This window comes from Xenopus tropicalis, chromosome 2 (genome assembly GCF_000004195.4).
Source record: "Xenopus tropicalis strain Nigerian chromosome 2, UCB_Xtro_10.0, whole genome shotgun sequence".
NCBI lineage: Eukaryota > Metazoa > Chordata > Amphibia > Anura > Pipidae > Xenopus > Xenopus tropicalis.
The window spans coordinates 58508403-58534319 of record NC_030678.2 but is presented as its reverse complement, the minus strand read 5'-3'; the positions used below and the strand labels follow the sequence as shown (position 1 = coordinate 58534319).

The 25917-nt window shown below is 38.9% G+C and overlaps 1 protein-coding gene across 3 annotated transcripts in view; it reads right to left on the bottom strand.

The window, feature by feature from the left end:
* The window catches only part of mid1 (midline 1), a 197961-nt gene that overhangs the window by 122558 nt on the left and 49486 nt on the right, over positions 1-25917 (bottom strand). For 2 of the 3 annotated variants that reach the window (XM_012956769.3, XM_012956768.3), the window contains exon 1: positions 13313-13593. The exons of the other annotated variant lie outside the window; for it this stretch is intronic. The gene's annotated coding sequence lies outside the window, so the exon portion shown is untranslated. Of the gene's footprint in view, positions 1-13312; positions 13594-25917 lie in introns of those variants that run through there. 3 annotated transcript variants of the gene reach the window in all.

Here is a 25917-nt window from a genome sequence, read left to right as displayed (position 1 = left end):
GGCAGGGAGAATTGTGGCATTCAAATAACCCTTGCCTGACTGGTCTTTAGCTCCACTGATCAACAGTCTGACATTACATTTATATATTAATCAAGATGGTAAAGCTTGCCATACTCATGAAAGCTAACACTAACTTCCTACAAATCTGAAAGTTACAGTTCTGTCAGTTATTTAATAGTTATACAGGGAATATGTTCAAAAACACAACAAGATAGATTTGTTAGCAGGAGTCCATTATGTGAGGGATTATCTGTGCACTGGTCATCTAACTATCTACCTCACAATGACCAAACATGGAGTAACTTGACTTTCCCTGTTTGTCCTATTTAGATCAAGAAATAACAAAAAACATGGATTTTTCATGATTGAAACAACAGGCAAAAACTATCAAAATGTGAGTTTAGAGCTCAATACATAAGAACTCACCTGCAATCTATTCATTCCTATGGGATTTTTAGAAGGGTATTTATCAAATTGTGAGTTCTAAATTTCACCCGTTTATAAATACCCTTCCAAAAATGAATAGAATGAATAGAACGTGGGTGAGTTTTTATGTATTGAGCTCTAAACTCACATTTTGATAAACTGCCCCTTAGTTTAAGTCCTTTTCAGTCAATTCATGTTAAACAAGGGGGTATAATGTCCATTTAAAATACAGGTAACACCAGTATTTTAGCAATTTAATACAGCATACCTACACCTTAGCTATAGTTTTGATAGACCTTTCATATGGCATATAAAGTTGATTGAGCTTTTCTTGCCCGTTAACTGTGATGATTTTAACAGAGAGCACTGTTGTCAAGCCGCACAGATTTTCTGCAAGTCACCCAGATATATTAACCAGAGGAAGAGAGTTTGGGGGTTATAAAAGTTGGGACAATACATGGGTGGTTAGGGCATTCCAGGGGTATGGCAAAAGAAATGCCTGGAAAACACCTCCAGGAGATCATCTCTAAGAGATGATTAAGTGGAAAGGCATAGCAACAGCAGCTATATGTATTCTTGTATGTCATTTTCTGACATCACTCAATGCCAAATACATCATAGCCCTGACATCACACTTACACATTCTTTTACATTAATTTTACCAATTCCTTTTAATTTTTGCATTTTTCAACCACTATGTGTACTATGTGTATACTAAGAGGCAGATTTACTAACCCACGAACGGACCAAAAGCGTTTTTTGTAATGATCAGTATTTTTGCGGTTTTTTCATCGCCGTTTCGTATGTCCCGCGTTTTTTTCCGTCGCTGTCACGACTTTTTCGGAATACTCGCGCAAAATACGATAAAGTTGCGATGGCGCCAAAAAAGTTGCAACAAATACGAAAAATCGTAAGGGCGACGAAAAAGTAGCAAAATTTTCGTTTTCAATACGATTTTTTCCCTTTCGGGATTCGGCTTCGTGGATTAGTAAATCTGCCCCTAAGGGGCTGATTTACTAATCCACGAATCCGAATGGGTAAAAATCGGATTGGAAATGAACATTTTGCGACTTTTTCGTATTTTTTGCGTTTTTTTCATCCCCGTCGCGACTTTTTCATAGCCATTATGACTTTCATGAATTGTCGCAACTTTTTCATAGCCATTACGACTTTCGCGAATTGTCGCAACTTTTTCGTATTGTGCTCGAAAAATTCGCGACAATTCGCGAAAAGGTCGCAAAATACCGATAATTATGAAAAAAAACGCATTCGGGCGCTTTTCGGACGTTCGTGGATTAGTAAATGTGCCCCTAAGTGTGTACTATGTGTATATACTGAGAGAAATGATTCTTCAAGATACTCAGTATGTCTAAAAGAATCTAAACAATAAAGATATGTGATTTTTCATTCTGAGAACTCTAAAAGCAAGTGTAAACATGAGAATCATAAGGATCTGCAAATTCTATTCTTTTTCTGACAATACACAAAACGAATTGCCCCTGACGTGACTTGATTTGAGGCATCAATTGTGTGTAAATTTGCAAATTTCCCACAAACTTACACTAGCTTTCCCATGACAAACTTTTCATTTCATGGTTCAGAGTTAAACAGCTTAATGATTATATAAGCTTAGAATAAATATGATAATTTGTGCAAATGATGTAAAAGAAAGTAAGGAATGTAAAATTATACATCAGTTTTCAGTATTAAGATCACTTTCTAGTATTCATCAATACAGTACTACCTGCATATAATCATAGCAATCGCTGTTACTTACTAAAAATGAACAGCAGCACGGGGGTTGGCAAGCACCCTCTTGTGCTGCTCTGGGTCTTATCCACCGACACAGAGCATTAAGCTGGCCATACACGTGGCGATCTCACGATGTTTCGTACGACCGTCGGTCGCACGAAACATCGTCAGATCCGCCACACACCATTCAGGGCTGAATCGGCAGGTAAGGAGGTAGAAACAATAGAATTTCTACCTCCTTCTGCCGATTCAGCTCTGAAGGGAGAATTTTGGTCAGGCGCCTTCTATGGCGCCCGATCAAAATTTTCTAACCTGGCCGATCGGCGAGTCGACCGATATCAGCAGCTTCCTGCGATATCGGTCGGCTCGCTGACATGCCATACACGCACCGATTATCGTACGAAACGAGGTTTCGTACGATAATATCGGTGCGTGTATGGCCACCTTTAGAAAGATCTACATTGGCTTCACCTGCACATGCCACTGTGCAGAGATAGCAGTAAAGTGACCTGGAGTTGCGTAGGATGTCGCTCACCAATCCCATTGCAATATGCTGCATTTTGTGTTCTGAAAAAGTAATAGCTGCTATTTGTGGGTCAGGAGGGGAGAGCAAGAGCTCTGGGGGAGCCTGGGGTTGTTTTCATTGTGTTCTCCTTTAATTTCCAATCAGGGCACTACCTGCATGACATCTGTAAGTTACCCAGGGTTTCTATGGGTTTTATAGTACTTTGGTTTCCTCACTTCCAAAATGAGACAATTGCATCTGTTCTTTATCAAAGTAAACCTAGTACTTGTGTTTTTGAAAAGTAAGGGATCTGGCGTGTACACTTATTTTCTGTCCTAGATGTTCTTGTAACTATAGCTATATAGACACATTTCCACAGTGCTTTACATAGATTATTCATCATTTACATCAGTCCCTGTCCCAGAGGAGCTTACAGGAAGGTCCCCATCACATTTACACATACTATGGTCCCTAGCGCTGCATGGCAAAAGTACTAATCACTGAGCCACCATTGCATTTTAAAGAGATCTTTTGAAGAAAGAAAGATTGGGAGAAAGTCAGACATAATATGGGAGATAATTCTAGAGAAGGGGTGTAGCATTTGCAATCTTCAATGCAAAAGAGTGAGGAGGTAATGAGAGAGGAGTTGAGGAGCAGGTCATTAGAGGAGCGTAACAAGCGGTTTGGGGAGTATTTAGAAATGAGTTCAGAGATATGGGGTGGGGCAGAATTGTGAACTGCTTTGAAAGTGAGGGTCATTACTTTGAATTATGCATTCATGTTATTTTTCATAATTAACATCACACATCAATCCCTGCCCCACCAGAATTTGTAGTCTAAGGCTGACAGCAGAATACGTCTCCTAATGTCATGAATATATCATAATGTAAATATAAATTGTCTAGTGAATAAAAAAGAATACATGGGTATAACCCTTTATGTACTATGATTTCTTTCATTTTGCTAAATGGTGTGTTGCCAGTAACAGCATTAATAAATATGAGTCGCCAAAATAACAGCCCTGGGTGCAGGTCAAAAAATAGACATATAGAGGAAGAGTACTGCACACTCAGGGACTTGGTGCAAAAGAATAAAAGTTTATTGAAAAAACTCCATCGTTTCGAGTACGAACAGTACTCTTCTTCAGGGACAAACCAACAGACTGAATACCAACACACAATTTAAGTACTTTCCCACAAAAATGGCGCCAAAAAGTGCCTCTGGTAACCATAGCAACCACTGTAAACAAACAGCATGGAAAAAGAAGCAAAAAGAGGCAAAGAAATATAGTAAAATGGAGTGAAAATAGGTGAAACTATAGTGTTACAAGTGTTGCAGTTAAGAGTAAGTGGTTATTAGGTTTCAACACATGTATCAAGTGAAAGAATGCTGCAAGAAGTATCTAAACATTAAAGTATAGGGAATAAGTTTCATACGACATATAAATACATATGTGTATTTGTAACATATGTGTGTGTGTGTTTCAGCATATGTCCTGGAAGAAGTAACAAACATAGGCAACCACAACATCAGCACTCATCTTGCTCATAGTAATGGTAACAGGGCAAGTATCACTGCATTTTTCACTGGCTTATTAATGCAAATTTTCAAGTAAGGAATGGTCTCTGCCTGTATTATCAGTGTTGTCACACTTTACTATGTACATTTTGCATAATTAACACTTGTTTTACACTGCATAATCAACATCCTTTTATAATATACTGAAGCCTGGCTGTTAAACATCTGTAATATTTATAAGGTAATTCATTTTAAAACAGATAGTTATGTTAGTTTCTTGATTAAATATAAAACTGGCAGACAGGCACATCATTTCAAATGCTTGAATGTGTCCCACGTGTAGTAACATAAATATCATCTTCTTTCAGCGCTGCCATATTTTCACAGTTCCAGTCTCTTTGCCCACTTTTGCAGCTGTAAAGCATTGTTGAAAGCATTAGGAGGAATGGTGTGGGCTGAACATTCTTGTCTCCTAGGTAGAAGGAATGCTTTTGACCATGCTGATATTTCTAACCCCTTGATGTGAGACTTTAAAACAACATTTGTTTCTAGTTGCCAGCTAAAGTGATTAGTCTCAGTTAACATTTGCTCTTTGCGGCACATGTTCAGGGCAAGCAGTGGTTGTGAACATATTTGAGTCACACTTGGTGAGTCCTCATTAACTAGAATCTCAGGTTCAGCTTGACTAGCAAGTACTGTCACAGAAATATATATCTGGTCTATTCACCAACAACCAAAGAGAAGACTGCTTTTGTTAGATAAGGCCTGGTTTCAGCATTAGTTTTTTGTACATACACTGTGTCACTGTAATCTCACAGCAGAATGCAAAGCCTCTTCCTTCTCCGCTATTGCGCCAGAGAGAGTTTATCACAATAGACATAAGTCCAAAAGCAGTCAGACTCTAACTGCACAGGGTGAACAACTGGTTTTAGACATATCCCTCTCAGCTCAATGGATGGTAACAAATCTGCTCTGTGTGCCATTACTGATTCTCACCATGCTTTCTTTATTTGTGCATAGATATGTTTATTAATTTAACAATAAATCATATCCATAGGTAATAATCAATAAAAGTTAGTTCACGTGCCAAAGTATCATGAAATATGGCAGAATGCTAGGTTGTTTTAGCTGCCTCTCTTCTGAATTAAGCAGATATCTTCATAAATGCAACAAGAAAACTAAAATACAATATTTAAAAAGAAATGTAATAAACAGAGTTATTAAAAACAAAAGATATAAACTTTGCCAACGTATTTGATACAAAAAAGGTAAAAAAATATTTGCAAACCTGTGTTCCATCTTTGTTTGCACTGCACCATTTGATAGCCCTGCTTATTGCAGCTCTCCAGTATTTATGGATTCAAAATTCACAGCAGGCCAATAAAATGTATGTTTTAAAGATAACATTTTGCTTTATCTGCCATCTTTTAGCAAAGATATTTTGTTTTAGCAGCCATTAAAAATGCTCACTATTGACTTAAATTGTAAATTGGTATGGGTCCCCCTGCGTGATTATGACTGAAAAAAACAGATTAATGTACGTGCATGGTAACCCACAGTACTTCCCATTGGTCGCAATAGAAATCTGTTTGGTGGTGGTAGGGGCATTTGATCGCCATCAGAATACTGCAGCAATAAGGCACACAAGACTATGAAGTTTTACTATTTTAGTGCAAAACGCATGTGAAGTTGTTGACTAACAAAAGTGATACCTAACATTGCATCCAGAATGTGTATTGTGTAATCTTTAGCCTTTCTGCAAGCCATTCTGTAATCTCTAGCCTTGCTCATTTCATAGTTTTGCCCACTTGACCCATGCCAGTATTTACAGCTTGCAGATGTGCTTGTGAAGTATATAAAATATAGCAGCATGAAAGTAATTCCTTAGGAATGCGGATGCCCCAAGCTGTTAATGCTCCCCTTGCTACACAGACAGAATTATGGCCTTTTGTTGTATTTGTGACAGCACTAGCATACACAGGTAAATGGTAACATAAAACCTGCATTCTGAGACTAAAACCATGTGAAGTAATCCCATGATATGGTAGGAAACAGAAAAAAAGGGAATGTTAACAGCATGGACTACACTCCATGGAGCACCAACACCACAAGAAAAGCAAGTTACCACTGTATTTTCTTTGACCAAACAGCATCAATTCATGTGGCTATAGATTTTTTAATATGGCATCATCAATTTGTTACATTTTAACCCACAAAAGTATGATTAATTGGCTAAGTGACCCACTACTTTAAAGAAAGATTTGGACTTCACCACTAAGTATCTTCTTGACTGTTCCAGGGATCCCTTGCAGCTGCTCTGGGCTGCATGCATGTGCAGTATAGTAAAATATGAACTATAGTTTTGCTCTTTTGTACATGCAAAGAACAAGTTTCCAGAGGCAAAAAACAAGATGGACCAGGGTCTGAGGTAAGCACTGAGGAGAGTGCCCCCCAGACAAAAATTAATAAACTTAATAAAATCTGTCATGGCTGGTTAGTGGCAGTTTTTAGACCAGTTTTGAGACCTTTGCAATTAATTTGTTGGGCTTGAGTGCCAAAAAAGATAATTAACACCATTTGACTATCCACAGGGTCCAACTGTAGACGGAGTAAGGCTTCCAATGCTTTGCTGTCTTGTGTAATGTCTTTAAAAATGTTTGCATTAGGTAAACAAGATAAAATAGAATGTTAGAACATTATATTAAAGTATTATTTGAAAATCTATTATTATTTCTAATTGCAAAGGAATGGCTTGAAAAACAAATTTTATATAAAGTTATATATAAAGCATCCCTTCAATGCTATCTGCAAGATGAAGGATTATGTTTAAGTCAATTATGGAGAAGGAAAAAGTAAAAGACGTTGAAGCAGCAGCTATAGAAAGAAAGAATGCTAAACTGATGTAGCATGCTTCATCCACATCTGTGACATGACTTCCACTGACATCATGCTCCGGCTGCTAACAAAACTAGGTCAAATCCCACTGACCTATCTAACACAATAAGCTGTTTTTGCAATGCTCACTGCCTGTACTCACAAGCGCCTGTTAACTGTGTTCTTTCTATGAACCACTGACAATCTGAATTAAAACAACAACTACTGAGAAAGATTATAAAAGCTAATCTCACCGTGCTGTACAAGTTATATTTTGCAATCGCAGTTGCTATATATGCACGGATGAAAGTGTTGCAAGAACATATTTTTAGAGGCAATAATGTATGCAGACTGTTTATACCAATTCAATATGAGTAAAAGTAAAGTTGTAGAGGTGTCAAGAATCTACTCCCTGCCCATTTCAAAAGACTACAATGCACTGGAAGCCCCAGACTTCCAGCAAAGTGTATGAAGATTTGGACTGTATAAAAATAACCATGGCTATATAATAATCCTTGACTTATACCGTGAGAAATAAATTTTGTCCTATTTCTACAGAAATTTTTAAAAAAATGTACTTTAATTCCTATGGTAGGATGAATAAATTATTTTGTGCAAAATAACTGAAATATCAACACCATTGATAGTTTTAACTACACCCTTGTAGTGTGACCTAAAAAAAATATTTTATTACTATTTTATTCCATTTTGGTGTAAACATTTGTAAGCTCCAGCTAGACTCACGTCACGTGACATTTTCTGTGCCATATTGCCTTGCAAAGATTCAGGTGGAGAAAACATGACCATCACCTGCTATTTCCGGAACATAATGCCAATATTTACAAGAGCATCCACCTGTGTGTACCCAGGGCAAATTTTGAGCTAAAAACACTTCAGTATGTATTTTTGGGCCATAATCTAGCCCAGTAGTGGTGTTTTCTTCACCAGCATTTTTTTTTGCCAAAAGAAGAAATATCACATAGGACATTAGCCTTGCAAATGGAGATTACCAGCACATATGGAATCTGACAAACTGCAAAAGTAGTACAGTTATCGGACCCCTTTTTTGGAAAACCCATTATCCAGAAAGTTCCAAATTACGGAAAGGCCATTTCCCATAGACTCCATTATAATCAAATAATTCACATTTTTAAAAATGATTTCCTTTTTCTCTGTTATAATAAAACAGTACCTTGTACTTGATCCCAACTAAGATATAATTAATCCTTATTGGAGCCAAAACAATCCTAGTGGGTTTAATTACTGTTTAAATATTTTTTTTTAGAAAACTTAAGGTAGGAGATACAAATTACGGAAAGACCCCTTATCCGGAAACTCCCCAGGTCCCATACCTGTAGTACTACTTGTATGCTTTGTAACCTGGGGTCAAAGTTGAGAGAAAAAATGGTTTAACAGGGTTAGCAAATGTGGCTATCATATAAATAGATCCCTATTATATACAATGCGTAAAGCGACACAATAAGCTGGTGACGCACATCTATAATAATATCACAAAATAATATCACAAGGAATTATATTTACAATTTCCATGACAAACAAGAGACATAATCACATATTGCAAAGCACATGCCTCAAGGCTAAAAACAGAGGTTTTTCGCAGTTGCTGTCAACATGGCTTCCTGAGCGTCAACACTGAAAAAAACGCCAAAAAACACCAATCTGTATGAAAAAAACACAAGAAAAATAAGGCATAACTAGACCTAATTGTGTTATGTTCTAAGCTGAGGAAGCTGAAGGACAACATGATTATTTTCTCTCTCAATTTCTGTGACAGGACTGAAACATTTGCATATATATCTGCTAGTGTTAAAATAATTTCAGAAAGACTGGTACTTTCATGTAGAACCAGCTTCACTTTAAGGCCATGCTGAAAAAATAAACTAAAATTGTTCCAGACCTGGTTACATGACTGCCCCAGTATTTATTTTACATGTTTTTCCTATAAGGGAAACAAGATTATATTTGACAGATATATTTTTTTAAACACAACACACTCTGAGTTTAATTTGCCTTTAATTAAAAATGTCAAAACCCAGTCATCTACGTTACAAAAGAAAATGAATAGAATTATCAGATTCCCACCCATCATAAAAACTGCCTGATTAGTGTCAGTAATAAGGTGTCAGGGTTTATTGTTCAAAGCCAGGAAGCACTAAGCTTTATGATTGTGTAAAATCTGACACTTTCCTTCAACATGAAAGTGCCATTTGTTCTTAAGCTCACAGTAAATTATTTAATATTAGAGCTCTAAAGTGAGATGTTATTCCCAGACATGTAAAATGAGCCCTCATTTAGATTACATTAACAGCAACATTGCACTTGCCTTAGAACAGCTTTACACTGAAATCTCACATAGCCACAATCATTTGGTAATTGATGGGAAGGTTCCTCACTTTCTATTCCTCTACCAATAATTTTCTGTGATCACTGATACACCCAAATCATAAGGAGATTTTTCCCTCAATGACTGCTAACGTCCTCTTAATAGAGAACCACAGCAATTGAAATGCCCTTCACTGCAGGCTTGGAAATAGCTGTTATCATTGCATTGCATTTCCATAAGACAACTATCATTATATATATATATATATAACTCATATTAATGCAGAGGCCTAAACTTTATAGCTCCTCAGCAGTAAAGTCTTAATGACATTGAAGTGCCCATGATCATCAGTTTCCCATTTAAAAGCCACTGTTCTACCCAAGACAAAACATTTACAAAAACACTGCTATAAAGATTAGCACAATGTAAAGGTCAGTAAATATATACTTTAATATTTCTCATATCTACAGTAGGTTTTTGTTTTCTCTGATTCAGCTCTATCAAGTTGCACATTGAGGGCAAATAATGTGCAAACGCCTGTACATGGATAACATAAGGGCAATGTTAGGTTTTCATGTCTCTAGCAAAACTTATAATATCTATAAATGCCTTATGGGTGATCTGCCTCTTAACCAGTGCCAGCAAGAAAAGCTAACAAGGGACCCAAATAATATGCATTTTAGGAAAGTTTTGTCTTCACAACTTATAACCACTAGAGTTTTCCTTAAACATTGTGAAGTAGAAAGGTAGACAGAAAGGCATCCTAAAAGCTACTGTAACAGAGACACTAGTACTATCAATCAGTTGTCTTATGACAGCAGTTGGACAATAACTGTTAAGAAAAACACTTGTTTCCTAGTGTTCTTACAATTCTCAGACTTTCCTGGCTTTAATTTTTCTTACTATTAACAACACAACTACAAGCTGCAGGCGCACATTTTAACAAACATTCCTAACAAACCTAAACAATGCAAAATAGAATTTAGTGACAATTTAAACCAAATAACAAAACACAAAATCAACAAATAAAATTCCTGAAGTTACTGAAGAACAGTTGCTGCTCAATCCTTTTCACAAGCTTTAAGGCTGACCCCTAGAGGCATGCAAGTGTAATTATTTTTTACCAATACATTCTGAATAGCTGTCAGACTATGTGTACTTCTAAAGAACAATATTGGTGCAACCCAATGTGAGAATCTGATTGTTGTGCTTCAGTGGAAAAAGGAAGATCAAAGGCTTAACTCAAGGTCACCTTGCACAAGGCCTAATCCCACTTCAATGCAACAGCAGTGACCACCACCAGGCCATAGGTCACATAAATACACTGACCTCTGTGGTAAATTGCAATTGTAAGATACCAGATACAAGCCACTTTCCTGCCTCCAGCTTATAAAACTGAAAGGAAACTTCAAAGGTTGTTAGATTAAACATCTTACAGTTTATTTTAAAGTACCAGCACTATTATTTGGAGAAGGACCTGCATAAACTTTATTATTCACAAATAAGACATCTGATCAGAGGGTTGATGATTAAATTACAAGTCCCTGTATATTGTCACTTCCTCATTTCCTATGACAAATAGATCGCTTTAATCAAACTAACAACAAACTATTAAAATTAGAGATATTGAAATTAATTACAGATGACATGCAATATAAAAGCAATAAGATATGAAAATCACATGGTCAGTGATTTCAGAAAGATATCTAAGTGACATATTGGAGGCAGCGGACTGGGATCTATAATGATCTTGTGAAAATGGCTAGTGTGAACTGTAACACTTTCTGATGACACCTTTTATTGCCATTAGTAGTTGTGAGAGAGTTAGACAAATAAAGGACAACAACCGAAAAAGCTAACAATGAATGCACCAAAGGAAATTCTACATTCAGAGCACAAACAATTATATCTGACTCACTCACAGTCTCATACATATTCAAATATTTACTTCTCAAATTCAAACAAATGTATTTTGCCTTGCTTTGTTCTCCTGATAACAAAAGACAAAGCACAATTGTGGGGCTTGGTTAAAAGCGCTTATACATTTTATAAGACACTTTTTTACAATACCCCCCCCCTTTTTCTTATACTACTAGAACATCATGCAAATTAATCATTGCCAACTTTACAAAATCTCCTGTTTGATTTCCTATACATGCTAAATTAACAAACTAGCCTTTGTCCCCACTGACTGCATCTCCTCTGTTCCCACTAACCTACAGCAGAGGTTCCCATAGTTACCCTGCTTGTCTATTAACCACCTAAGCGATCAAAGCAAGCACACAGCGAATACAATCAGCATGCCAGGCTTCCTACTGGGTAAATGCCCAACCACTAATTAACTAATATACATTTTACTTGTGGAACACTTACCCACATTTAGCTTTTTACATTAAATGCTCATGCCACTAGGGTGGTGTGCTGCAAATTATATCTGATCAGTAACGCACTATGGAGAAAACCCACATTATTTTTTTCCTCCCTGCTGGGAAAGAGCATTGAAAATTCTGAAGACTGCATTCTTTTAAAGTTTTTCAAGTGAGGTTTAAAATGAACAGTGCTCAATTCAGGTTTCACATTTTCAAAACTGACACAGAGGAAGGAATTTACATGCTGAAAGCTATTTAGTACCAAAGACTTTAACTGTTGTGGAACTACAACTCCCAGAATCTAATGACAGGCAAATGCTCCATTTTATTTCTTGGGTTTAAATGAAACATTCCCAAAGGAGATGTCCAACCTGAGCTTGTCTGTGAATGCGAGAAATTGTTCAGAAATGTCCAGTCTGTTACCCTTATTTACATTTTATTATTAACATTTATTATTAACATTTATTTATAAAGCGCCAACATATTCTGCAGCGCTGTACAATAAGTGGGTTTCATACATTGGACATACAGAGTAACATATAAAGCAATCAATAACCGATACAAGAGGTGAAGAGAGCCCTTCCCAAAACTTTATGCTATGCAGGAGACTTTTCAGCATGACATACAACCCTGTTTGCAGTGTCAGTGAAAGATGTATTCATTCTGCATGTCACAGTCATTTTCCATGCACACATTTGCTAATATTTGAAACAAATGCCCAGTGACACTTTGCTGCTGGGTCAGTGCACCTACTGAGGCTTGTTTCAAGAGGGCCCCGCGTCCAGCGCACATGATCCACCCAATGATCATTCCTAATACAATACAGCTCTCGTTTCATAACTATATTTTACAGAAGGGTCTCACAGCCTGCATGCCTCTAGATGTTATTGAGAAATAGCCCCGTCTTCAGCTGTCAGTGAATGCTACAAGTTGTACAACCAAAGGCTGGACCTCTGTGGGTTATAGGCACTGGCAATAACAGTCTTGTCACAGTATTGGTTTTTAAATTTTTTTGAGTAATTGGCAAGTTTTACAAAACTGTTAAAAACAGCGTACAAAAGGAGATACTGGCTTAGTATACTCTGCAAACTTTCAAGTCTACCATATGTCTTTCTCTAGTAAATGATAAAAGGTTGAGTATCTCATACACTGATACAGTCACCCACAATACATTACCCAGGGTATGGGCATTTCCAGAGTGACATATTAAATACAAATAGACAGTCCATGGAACTGAGGACAGTTGGCAAGTATCCATGCATTGTCAATGACAAAGACCTATTTGCATAATCTGAGTGATCAGACAATGGGTTCCTGTCCCCATCCAGAGAGCTCATTAAATCCCTCAACAAAGCAAGTCATTGACTGATTTCTTACAGGGGGAGCGAAAGTTGTGCCCAGCACATAACTTGCCCTTTAGTATTAGGGAAGCACATGACAGTGCGTCAGGGGCAGAAGCAACAGTATTCGCAGCACATTGCTCATGTTCGGTCATGCACAGTGTCAGAAGCACATGCATCTTACCTGAGTCATGATTAGTATCCCATAATCCATACAGCTAGGTAATATGGCAATCTGTCCCGCACAGCAACTTTTAGAAAACGAGCGCAATACCATCTACTGTTGTGCCGGCAGATCCCAGAATTGTGGTGGGATTTCCTTGCTTAGAGAAACTGCATTAACTTCACACAGATATTTCCACCTCTCAGCCTATGAGAAGTAGTGAGAACCAGGGAGCGGCCACCGTGTCCGCCTCCTGTGCATTGGAAACCACTGCTCAGCCTGTGTGAGCGAACGCGGAGAGCCAAGCGCCGGGAGGAGCATCGGCCAATCAGCGCGCTGGTAGGCGGAGCCTATAAAACTAATATGATTAACTAACTGTTGGCTGGATAAAGCTATGTTGACAATTTCCTCGGTATGGGCGATTTGTGGATGTCTTTCCTGTGTGGGACTAGCTTCCGACACTACCTGCCGCCGCGCCCACATTCTGTCATATGCCATTCAGTAACATTCCTGTTTATAAGACTAGTCTAGTCAGAGTTTCATACAAGGGCAATTGGAAGGAATGGCAATATGTGCAAAATAAAGGATTTTTTTACCATGTGGGTCACGATCCAAAAAAACTTTGATTATAAGCGGATTTTATAGTGATTCTCCTAAAGCAAATAATGCAACGTATTTGGGTCCCCCAAGAAAAAAATAGAAAGTGGGACTCCAAGGTAACCAATCAGTGATTTGCTTATTCAGCCAGCTGCTGTTAAAGCAATAAGGACACACATCTGATTGACATTGGTTATTGCCCTGGGCAAATTGGCTCAGTATTTATAAATGCATAAATAAAATATATTTATAAAACAACAGGTCTCTGTAGGTTGCAAATTCATTCAACAATCTAATCTGCCGATTTGTGCATGTGTGGTCACATTGAGAATTGCTCAAACAATGCTTAAAGGGAGTACTTCTGGCTATCCACTTCCTCTTGTTTCAGGTAAGCACCTTTTAAGGTCCCCATACACGGGCCGATAGTAGCTGCCGATATCGGCCCCTTGGACCGATTCGGCAGCTAATCGGCCCATGTACAGGCACTCCCGACGGGCCTGCCCGACCGGTATCTGGCCTGAAATCGTCAGGCAGGTTAGAAAATCTAGTTGGATCGGGGACCGCATCGGCTTGTTGATGTGGTCCCCGGACCGACTTTGCCTATGCCCAGGGCCAAACGATCGAATTACCCTGGATTCTACCGATATCGCCCACCCATAGGTGGGGGATATCGGGAGAAGATACGCTCGCTTGGCGACATCGCCAAGCAAGCGGATCTGCCCGTGTATGGGGACCTTAAGTCAAAGAAATTTCAAGCAAGGGGTGGGCTTGTGACTTCAGGAACTGAGGTGGGTGACATCAGGTGGCAACCCCAGCCCTTGTGGGGGCAGAATATGTTGGGTAAAATAGTATGGAGTGCAGGCTGCATTACAAGAAACAATTTTCTTATGATAGATGTCCTTCAAGTCACATAATTGCAGAATACTAGGAAATTTCACACAATTATGCAAATGTTGCCATTTTCAAGAGAAAGTGATTTCCTATAGATTACAAAGTGACGCCTCCTGTGCCATCACCCTTATATGTACCGCTGTATGAAGTATAAAGACTGGATTGCAGTGCAAGGTATGTGCTGACGACTAATCTCCCCTATATGACATCCCACTGGCGAAAATGTAAATTGCTGGTGGGATGGCATACGCGTATGCCATCCTACCGGCTATTTACATTTTTCGCTGGTGGGATTTCATATAGGGGAGATTAGTCGCCAGCAACAAGCGAGATTTGTCGTGGGTGACTAATCTCCCTCATGTGCCAGAGCCCTTAACCATGGGCGACAAATCTCCTGTGTGCCATAAGCATTAGGGCTCTGGCACACGGGGAAGATTAGTCGCCCGCGATTAACTCCCTGTTCGCGGGCGACTAATCTCCCCAAGTTGCCTAGCCCTGCCATCCCACCGGCGAACATGTAAGTCGCCGGCGGGATGGCAGACGCGGCGGCGCGATTTCGCGCAAATCGCCGAAAAAGACTCGCGAGTCTTTTTCGGCGACTTCCGGAAATCGCCCCGCTGCGTCTGCCATCCCGCCGGCGACTTACATGTTCGCCGGTGGGATGGCAGGGCTAGGCAACTTGGGGAGATTAGTCGCCCGCGAACAGGGAGTTAATCGCGGGCGACTAATGTTCCCCGTGTGCCAGAGCCCTTAGAGCTATGACACACGGAGCTACTTGTCGTGGCTACAAAATAGACAATGCTAATAATTGTCTCTACATGTGCTTTAGAAAAGACAATTCTCAGTATTGTCAAAGGCAAGATATTTTCCAGTGTTTTGTAGCTGCAATTAGCTCTGTTTGTCATAGCCTTATGTCCAGGAGTGTTGCGTAGATAAAACTAGTTTTATGTAGTGCTGTTATTTATAATAATCTGTATTACTATTATGTGTGTTTTGTCTTGAAGGGCTCTGGCACACGGGGAGATTAGTCGCCCGTGACAAGGGATTACCACAGATTTCTAGACACCAATATATTTTGCAGTCTATCTTGCATGTCTGTTTTTATCAATGTATCTAAGGGCTCTGGCACACAGGGAGATTATTCGCCCACGACAAATCTCCCTGTTCGCGGGCGACTAATCTCCCCGGATTGCCATCCCACCAGCGAAAATGTAAGTCGCCAGTGGGATGGCACATGCTCCGCAGGCGATTTCGGCAAATCGCCGAAGTTGCCTCGCGGTGGGATGGCAATCCAGGTAGATTAGTCGCCCGCGAACAGGGAGATTTGTCGCGGGCGACTAATCTCCCCGTGTGCCAGAGCCCTTAGATACATTGATAAAAACAGACATTACGACTGATAGACTGCAAAATATATTGGTGTCTAGAAATCTGTGGTAATACTATTACATTCAAATAAAGGGTTATAAATGAATCTTTACTGATCTATTTCCCATCTTATCTTCCCAGCAGAGTCTGTCTGTTATCTCACTTCCCACTTGTCCCTGGAACTGTCTTTGTTTGGATTAGTTAAACAGATGATTGTGTTGTTTAAACAACCCCCCCCCCCCATAGCCAGAATACTTTAAATGACATGATTTAACCCATTAGTAACCAGAAGAGTATGTTACACCATATAAGAAAATAATTGTTTAGTTTTGTGGCAAAATAGAAATGACAAAAAAAGGAATTTCCCTCTATATAGGCAATCAGTCATTCCATTAATATAACCAACATACTAATTAGCACATTTTCAATGCGAGTATGCATTTCAGCACTGAAACCTGCTCTGCCCTCATCTGGGCCAATTCAGTGCCACCGGTGTAGTCACAGAAGAAGGCTGAAGCCAGCAGAAGGGCTGATTCTCTTCCTGTTTTTATCTGTACGGAGGAAGAGCAAGGTAAAGCTGGCCATACACATGGCGATCTGACGATGTTTCGTGCGACCATCGGTCGAACGAAACATCGCCAGATCCGCCACACACCATTCAGGGCTGAATCGGCAGGTAAGGAGGTAGAAACAATAGGATTTCTACCTCCTTCTGCCGATTCAGCGCTGAAGGGCGATTTTGGTCAGGCGCCTTCTATGGCGCCCAATCAAAATTTTCCAACTGGTCCGATCGGCGAGTCGGCCGATATCAGCAGCTTCCTGCGATATCGGTCGACTCGCCGACATACCATACACGCACCGAATGGCCCACCTTCCCATGGATTTCATGAGAGAATGTTATTAGAGAAACCTTACTTGCATAGCTCCCAGTGACTTTCATATCTGACACTTGTGACTCTAATCTGACTAGTTGCCTCGCGGGGCTTTTTCGGCGATTTGCCGAAATCGTGCCGCCGGGTGTGCCATCCCACCGGCGACTTACATTTTCGCCTGTGGGATGGCAGGTGATGGCAACTCAGGGAGATAGGTCGCCCGCGAACAGGGAGTTTTGCCGCGGGTGACTAATCTCCCCGTGTGCCAGAGCCCTTAGAAGTATTTTGGTCTCTTTGTTGCTGAAAGGAAGTTATCTATGGTGTAGTGGTTAGCATTGCTGCCTTCCAGCGCTGAAGTCCTAGATTCAATTCTAGTTAGGGCAAGCTATGACTTCCATAAGCTTTCATGTTTGCCTCTGTTTACTCCAAAAACACACAAAACCGATTCCTGATAAAATCAATCATAGCATATATGATAGGGACCTGATTGTACAATTCCAAGGGCCAGGGTCTGATGTACATGATATATCAAATTAGCAGAATATATTGGTGCTATATATGTTATAATAATCTATACCCCACTATCCACAGGAGTAGGCAAAGCTTCAATAGATATCTAATATTTTTGCCTCTGAAAATAAGTTGCTTGTGGCAGTGGGTATGAACAAGATAAGAAACTTTTTAGGGTTTTTAGGGTTGTAACCCATTTTTCTCTCCCCCATTTAGGCTATATACTCTTGGATTGTTAGAGTGATGGCAGACAGAGAGACTTGCCTGCGGTTAAATCTACACTACCGTGGGAAACAAATTCTCCCAAAACAGAGTAAATTGCTGGTGGGGAAAACATACGTGGCATTTTTTTCCTGAAGTCGCCTGAAGTTTCCTCGTCAGCATTTTAGTGAGAGTCATCACCCGTAGTAGCACAGATTTAACAGTGGGCAACAAAACTCCCTGTCTGCCATTAGCCTTAAAGGGATCTGTTATGATTTTTATGGTGTACTTTTTATTTCTAAATTACAATGTTTACATAGCAAATTATTCACTCTACCATTTAAAATTTTGTTCTTAAACCAACAAATTTATTTTTTTTAGTTGTAATATTGAGGTGTAGGCAGCCATTTCAGTGCATAGTGCCAGCACTACACATTACAACTGCTTTAGGTAACCTATTGCTTCTCCTATTCCCATGTAACTGGAGGAGTCCCAAGCAGGACTTGGATTTCTTACTGTCGAGTGCTATTCTGATATCTACTGGGAGCTGCTATCTTGCTACCTTCTCATTGTTCAGCTGATTGACTGCTGGTAAGGGGGGGTGATATCACTCCAACTTGTAAAGTGTGACTAAAGTTTATCAGAGTTACATGGCTGTGGCACCCTGGAAAATGAAGAATATGGTTAGCCCCATGTGAAATTTCAAAATTAAAAAAATCTGTCTGCGCTTTTAAAAAATGGATTTCAATGCAGGATTCTGCTGAAGAAGCTCTGTTAACTGATGTGTTTTAAATACAACATGTTTTATGACAGTATACCTTTAAGGTGGCTATACAGATGCCAATAAAAACTGTTGACTGAAACCTATTGGCCCATGTATGGGCCCACCGATGGGCCTACCTGACTGATGTATGGCTGGAAACCAGTAATATATCAATTGTAAGGTTTAAAAATCCTGTCCGACAAGGAATGCATTTGAGCACTGATGTGGTCCTTGTCTGGCAGGTCTCTGCAGATGATCTTTCATGTGACAAATGTTCATTTGTCAACCTCACTAAAGAAGCAGATATTGCTGTGTATAGCCAGCTTTATTCAGAGATTTATTTTATCACTTGCTGTCTCACCCTTACTCTTTGTGAACAAGGAATTTTTGATGAAACTGCTGGTTAATCAGTGCCCCACTAAAGGTGGCCATACACGCACCGATAATATCGTACGAAACCTCGTTTCGTACGATATTCAGTGTGTGAATGGTATGTTGGCGAGTCGACCGATATCACAGGAAGCTGCTGCCGATTGGACCAGTTTGAAAATTCTCCCTTCAGCGCTGAATCGGCAGAAGGAGGTAGAAATCCTATTGTTTCTACCTCCTTACCTGCCGATTCAGCCCTGAATGGTGTGTGGCAGATCTGACGATGTTTAGTGCGACTGATGGTCGCACGAAACATCGTCAGATCGCCACGTGTATGGCCAGCTTAAGCCCCCAACAGTTGTAGAATCTACTTTCTCTATAGTTTGCCTTTATGCGGCCCGCGCAGTAAGAGATGCTGTATTTTGTTTGTGTGGAGGGGCCCTTAATGCAAGATGTAAGATGGGGGATTTGTAAAACATATTAATACTTACATAAAACACTGCACTTAGACATATTTTCTGTTTCCGCTACACTGTTTAGCTTGCTATGGAATGTTGCTGCTTTAGAAACTAAAGGATGATAGAATGTCCAATAAAAACTTAGTGGTAGAGCAAATAGTATATTGTAAAGAATGTGTATAAAATAGTATTGCATATTTATGGTGTGCTTCTGCCAGACATTGGTAATTATTTGGACATAAGACACATGACTCACTGTGAGCAACACATTTTTTAGACTTGAATAAAAACCAACAGAAACACAAACTGGAGTCTGCCTGTTATAGATTTGATTTATGAAGTTCTGTTCATTAAATCTAAATTGTCTTTCATTTACAATAAAAATCTGTCTCACCCTGTTTCCTATCTAATAATAAAATGTGGTCTTAACATGTTTAAGAAGATGACCATATAATTTCAAATGCAAAAGAATTCCTTAATAAGAATGATGCTTACGGCGCTATGGCAGGCATGGTCTCTGGCCAATAAGGCCATAGCTCCCGGTCTATCTTGTAAATGTCTCAACTGGACCCTGAGATGGCAAATAGTTTTATCAAGCAATATCACTTTAAGAATACAAAGCATTCTTCAAACCTAGAGAATCTAGTAAGTATACTGACATTTGTAGTCCAGCAGCAACGGAATAAAGTGTTTTGAGTAAAGTGTGTTTAGATCCCCTCAAATACATAACATTTTTATTTTAAAGTGTTAATAAACACCTATGCTCAACATGAACTCAATAATTGAGATTGTGGGACCTTCATAGTTTAGCTTGCTGAAACTAAAAGACAAAAGCAATAAGAAACTAATAATGCATTCTTCTTTTTTATTTATTTTGGATAAATACAAAGAGAAAATAATATATTGAGCTTTAGTGTGCCTTATACATGCATACTGTGCAAATGTGGATGAATTCTTACATTTGGGATTGTTATGTACAATTATATTAGGAGCCACAATGTGTACATTTATTTTGTGGCTAAAGACATTTCACATGTGTGAAATTACTGATATAAACCATGCTAGATCAATTTCCCTGCCATTGGCGGGGCTTATTTTTTTTCTAAATATTTTATAATGCTTCTCTGGCCACGCCCATCTGAGAAAAACTTCCATGCAATGTGTGTGAGTGATTCCATGTGTGGGCCTGCATTATATATATGACATATATATCATTGATAGGTGATTTATATTTGTTTTTTCCAACAAAAAATCAGAACTATATTAGCTCAGTGTAAAATACAGCATCTCTGAGATGAATTGTTAATATAATATTTTTTTGACATTTCATGCAATGGTTTACATTTGCAATTCATATCCATATTACAGTATCTCTTGTGGCTAAGGATTTGTATGTTTTAACTTGGGTGTATTGTGGCCCACAGTAATTATGCCCTTAATCTAAATCAGTGCCATTGTTTTAATCCCACACCCTCTATCCACCCATTTTCTTTAACCAAGGTATTCACCAAGGTATTCAATGTTTTGTGGGCTCTTCAGAGTGATTTTTAGTGTTAGCTTCTGTTGAAAAAGATGGAATAATTTGTGGCCATGGGCCCCTTGGGTGCTTGGACTGTGTGGTCACAACCTCTGAACACCTTGTAGTTATTGCCTTGCTTTGCCAGTAACATTAGAACTCCGACAACTCTTAGGGCTGTGACACACGGGGAGATTAGTCGCCCTCGACAAATCTCCCTTGTCGCGGGCGACTAATCTCCCCAAAATGCCATCCCACTGGCGAAAATGTAAATCACCGGTGGGATGGCATTTCGGGGAGATTAGTTGCCCATGACAAGGGAGATTTGTTGCAGGCGACTAATCTCCCCCGTGTGCCACAACCCTTAGAGCCTACTTTTTAATAATGAAATGCAAAAAATAGGTGTTCTGCAAGCCTATGTTTCAAAGTAGAAGGCAAATAAGGCCTTTGGTGAATCATTTGCTTTTATGAGAACATTAGGAGTTGCTATTTGTCTGCGTTGAGGAAATTCTATCTCTGTTGCAACCATGGCATCATTCCTCAACATAAAGATAGTGCTTTTGCTATTGCTGACCATGAAACATCATCATTCATTATTGTCTCAGCAAGTTCTGCAAGATACTGTATATCATGACCTGGATGAATGAGAATCTTCATAGACATACAGCAAGTTACATTCACTTTCCAATTATATTAGAAAAGGCAGGGGGCTTAGGGAACAAGGGTTTAGACTGTACATTTTAGAGAATAAAACAGAAGATTAGAAAGCCATGCTTGAAAGAGATTACAAAGAGGATGTGAAAAAATTAACACAGGTTTTAAAAAAAATAGTGATGATACTTTTTGCTTTGGCTTAAAAAATGAGCAAAATGGCAGCTCACACAAATGTATGTAATAATCAATTATTACAGTAAAAGAGGACTCTAACAGATGGATGGGGAGGGTTTCCAAGGTTTACAGTTTCTGTGGATTCAGGCATTGCCTAAGCAGGGTAGAACATAGATTTAGTGATTTCATTTTCTAAGAGATATATAAACATGCATTACTGTCACGTTTATGGTAACTAGACAATGTAGAAAATATAAACTAAGGGGCTGATTTACTAAGACACGAATTCGAATCCGAATTGGAAAAATTCAGATTGGAAAACGAACATTTTGCGACTTTTTCGTATTTTTTGCGATTTTTTCGTCGCATTTACGACTTTTCGGAAATTGTCGCGACTTTTTCGTAACCAATACAACTTGCGCAAAATTTTCATAGCCATTACGATTCGCTCATATCTTGTCACGACTTTTTCGTATTGAGCGCTCGTAAGCGGCGGGCGAAACTTTCAGACTTAGCATGATTTTGGAAGCCTCCCATAGGACTCAATGGCACCCTGCAGCTCCTACCTGGCCCAAGAAAAGTCACCATATTGAAGCTTGAATGAATGCGAATCTTTCGTACTCGACGCGAAAGCTGCGAAAAAGTCGCGACTTTTCGCGCAATTCGTAACGGCTACGAAAAAGTCACGTCATTTTGCAAAACATTCGTAATGGCTCCAAAAAAGTCGCGACAATTTTCCGAAAAATCGCAACATACCGATCATTACGAAAAAAACGCATTCGGACGCTGTCGGAACGATCGTGAGTAAGTAAATGTGCCCCTAAGTATCCTATTATATTCAGTAAGCATAACCCATAACTAGAATTGCTGCTAAATTTAAATTGCTGCTCAATCCATATCTTAATGAATAATCCAGTGAACAGGAGTACTATTGTGTTTAAATACAGGCTTTCCTTGTTCTGTGTATTGTATAGTACACCTAAGTAATACATTTATGCGCAATTGTGTTGGAAGGCAAATAGAAAATTCTTGTTTCTTGTTATATTTTTAAAGACACATTTCACATTTCAGCTATTCACATTTGACACCTTGAAACCTTGTAGCAAATCTATAGCTAAACTGTAAGCTGTGTAAAACACCCTTATCATAATGCTATTTTCAGGCTTACATGAGTTGGAACATGCAAAAGGCAAAGCCAAACTTGTTACTAGATACAAATATGCATAAAAAAAAGCAAATGTTCCATGTACATGTTTATTTATATATACCACAGTAGGGAATTCTTTACTTTTCATTTTTAATAATGTTAAATATGTAGTTATGAGCAAATCTGTCCTGGATTGCTTCTTCAAAAAATTAGCGAAACTTTGAAAAGTTTTGAGAAAATTGCAAAATGCAAAAATGACGTGCGTCAAATAATTGGCAACAAATTTTTGCACCCATTTTATGAAAAAATCCACCAATGAAGAAACGCGGAAATTCACTGCAAATACATGCCTGTATATGCCTTTCTAATATATATATACTTTTTGCATTGCAAGCCATTTGGTTCAGTCTTAGTTCAGTGAGGATTAGACCTGCATGAAAGCGTAACCAATCATGTATGCAGCCATGACTAGAAAATACAGCCCAAACAATCTAAATGTAATCCAAACAAGTCCCTCTGCTTACATCTATAAAGACAGAGATGCAAAGCAACCACCAGTAAGGGCTCTGGCACACGAAGGAGTTTAGTCGCCCGCGTCAAATCTCCCTTGTTGCGGGCGACTAAACTCCCCGATAAGACATCCCACGGGCGAAAATATACTTGCGCTGCCATCCTGTATGCCATCCCACTGGCGATTTACATTTTTGCCAGTGGGACGTCATTTCGGGGAGATTAGTCGCCCGCAACAAGGGAGATTTGTCGCGGGCGACTAATCTCCCCATGTACCAGAGCCCTAAGGAGTATGTGCCACCCCTTACCATCTATCATGAAAACGTAATAAATCTACATCTTGCATGGCTAGCTAGTAGTTAATTTAGAAGCATGCTGCAGATCGCAATTGTTTATAGTCAGGTATGCATTATACATCTAAATTATTAGCTATACAGGGTGTGGATTTAATTACTATGTCTGTTGTGGTGTGAGGAGTCAATTCTGATCTCAGTCAAATGTTCATCAAAGCATGTTAAGCATTAACCACACCTGTCCAAGATTATTATTCATATGTTGGAGGTGGAAATGGTCATGTAAGCTTATCCAGCAATTCTGGAAGCAGCTAACAATCACATAAAACAGTTCTTGGAGCTGGTGGCAGAAAGTAAAAAGAAAATCAAGTAAAGAAACCATTTTACTTTTGAAGAGTTATAAATGGGGTCATTTGGGGGTTGGAAAATACGCCTAATTGTTTTAACAAACTACTAACTATTTTTTTTTCAACTTGTAACATACTGTACTATCATATTTTACATTGCTGAGCGATGAAGAAATGCATAGTGTGCCGTGTAACATGCGTGTGCTTCATTTCATGTCCCCTATAAGTATAATACACAACACAGGATCTGTCACTTCTACACAATATGTGGAAATGAAAAATATCAGGGAAATTCAGCATTTATCATTGTCGTGATCGTGAACACATTTTCCACATTTAGGAAAATGCAAAGTAGTAAATATACCACCACTTATAAGATAAAAAAAACAAACATTTGTAGGCTCTTTCCAACATTAGACCAAAGCGTGGCATCAGCACATGTATTCCCTATATAGTCATAAATCCCATAATATAGATGTTTTATCTGACATAAGTTTGGAATATCTCTTTAGCACATGGAATGACATCATCATATTGCTTAAAATCCAGAACTTTGTAGGTGTGGGAAAAGATTATTAAGTTGCAGTATTATTTAGTGAAAATGTAAAGAAGGATCAATTCCTGCTAATAATGCTTTTAAAATATTGTCTTAGCACTCGGATCTGGAGCCTGTAATTAATCCATTGATTACAATCCATTCAGTCACTATCTGTATCAATTTAATAGCAACATTAAAATGGCTGTATCTGGTTGGCAAAGCAAGGGTTTAAGCAGACTCCCTGCATGCCGAATTTTGTAGCATGGATGTTGTGATGACTTTTTTCTACTATTGCAGAGAATCTTATAGATTGTAAGCTCCCTCTTTACCTCTTGTATAATTATTGGTTGTTATATATGTTATGAATGTTAATTCATAACATATGTTGGTGCTTTATAAATAAATGTTAATAATAACAATCCAAGTTACCACTATAAGACTAGGGGGTTAAGGAGAGCCATAAGACTTCCATGAGTGAGGAGGAAATGTTAAATCTTTTTCTCAATATCTGGCTCCTTTCTTACTTGCTGTGGTTGCCCTATTAGTGTGAAGGAGAGGAACGTCCTTGTTGACCAGGGGATCTGGAGGACACAAAGATAATTAACTTTTTCCTTCAGTATTGCAACTATACAAGGGACATGGGAAGTTGGGAAATTATTATGGGCACAGAATAATACATAATTTTCCTGAAGGTAAAAAATGGACCAAATCACACATACAATGGTTTAGGGAACTTGCGGTCAATAGATGACAAAAAGTGTCCACACCAGGGCCCATGTTCCTCTCATTAGATCCCTGATATTTGGTTGGATGTGTTTATTTAATATTTACAAAAGAAACCATTTTTTAAGATGTATTTTCTCCAATGGTAAGTCTTTGAATACTAGTCAAATACTAAATCCTCTAATAAAACATAGAGATGTAGCGAACCTCACAAAAAAAGTTTGCGAACCCGTTCGCGAACTTCCGCCAAAAAGTGCGAACTTTTGCGAACTTTGCGAACCCCATAGACTTCAATGAGAAGGCGAACTTTAAAAACTAGAAAAGCAATTTCTGGCCAGAAAACTGATTTTAAAGTTGTTTAAAGGGTGCCACGACCTGGACAGTGGCATGCAGGAGGGGGATCAAGGGCAAAAATTTCTCTGAAAAATACGTTGTTGACACAGCGTTGCGTTTTGTGCTGTAAAGGGCAGAAATCACACTACATTTCTAAACTTGTGTAATAAACTGCTTTAAAATGTCCGGCGTCTACATGCCAATCAAGTCGTGTAAAGGTTACAGCCGGTTCATACGCAAAGACAAAACGCCGCAGTTGTGGATACGGAATATATATATATATATATATAAGTAACGTGTTTGGTGCACTACTATGAATAACAGGACTATTGGGTTACAGCAGATGAGATCAGCAGGACAGCTGT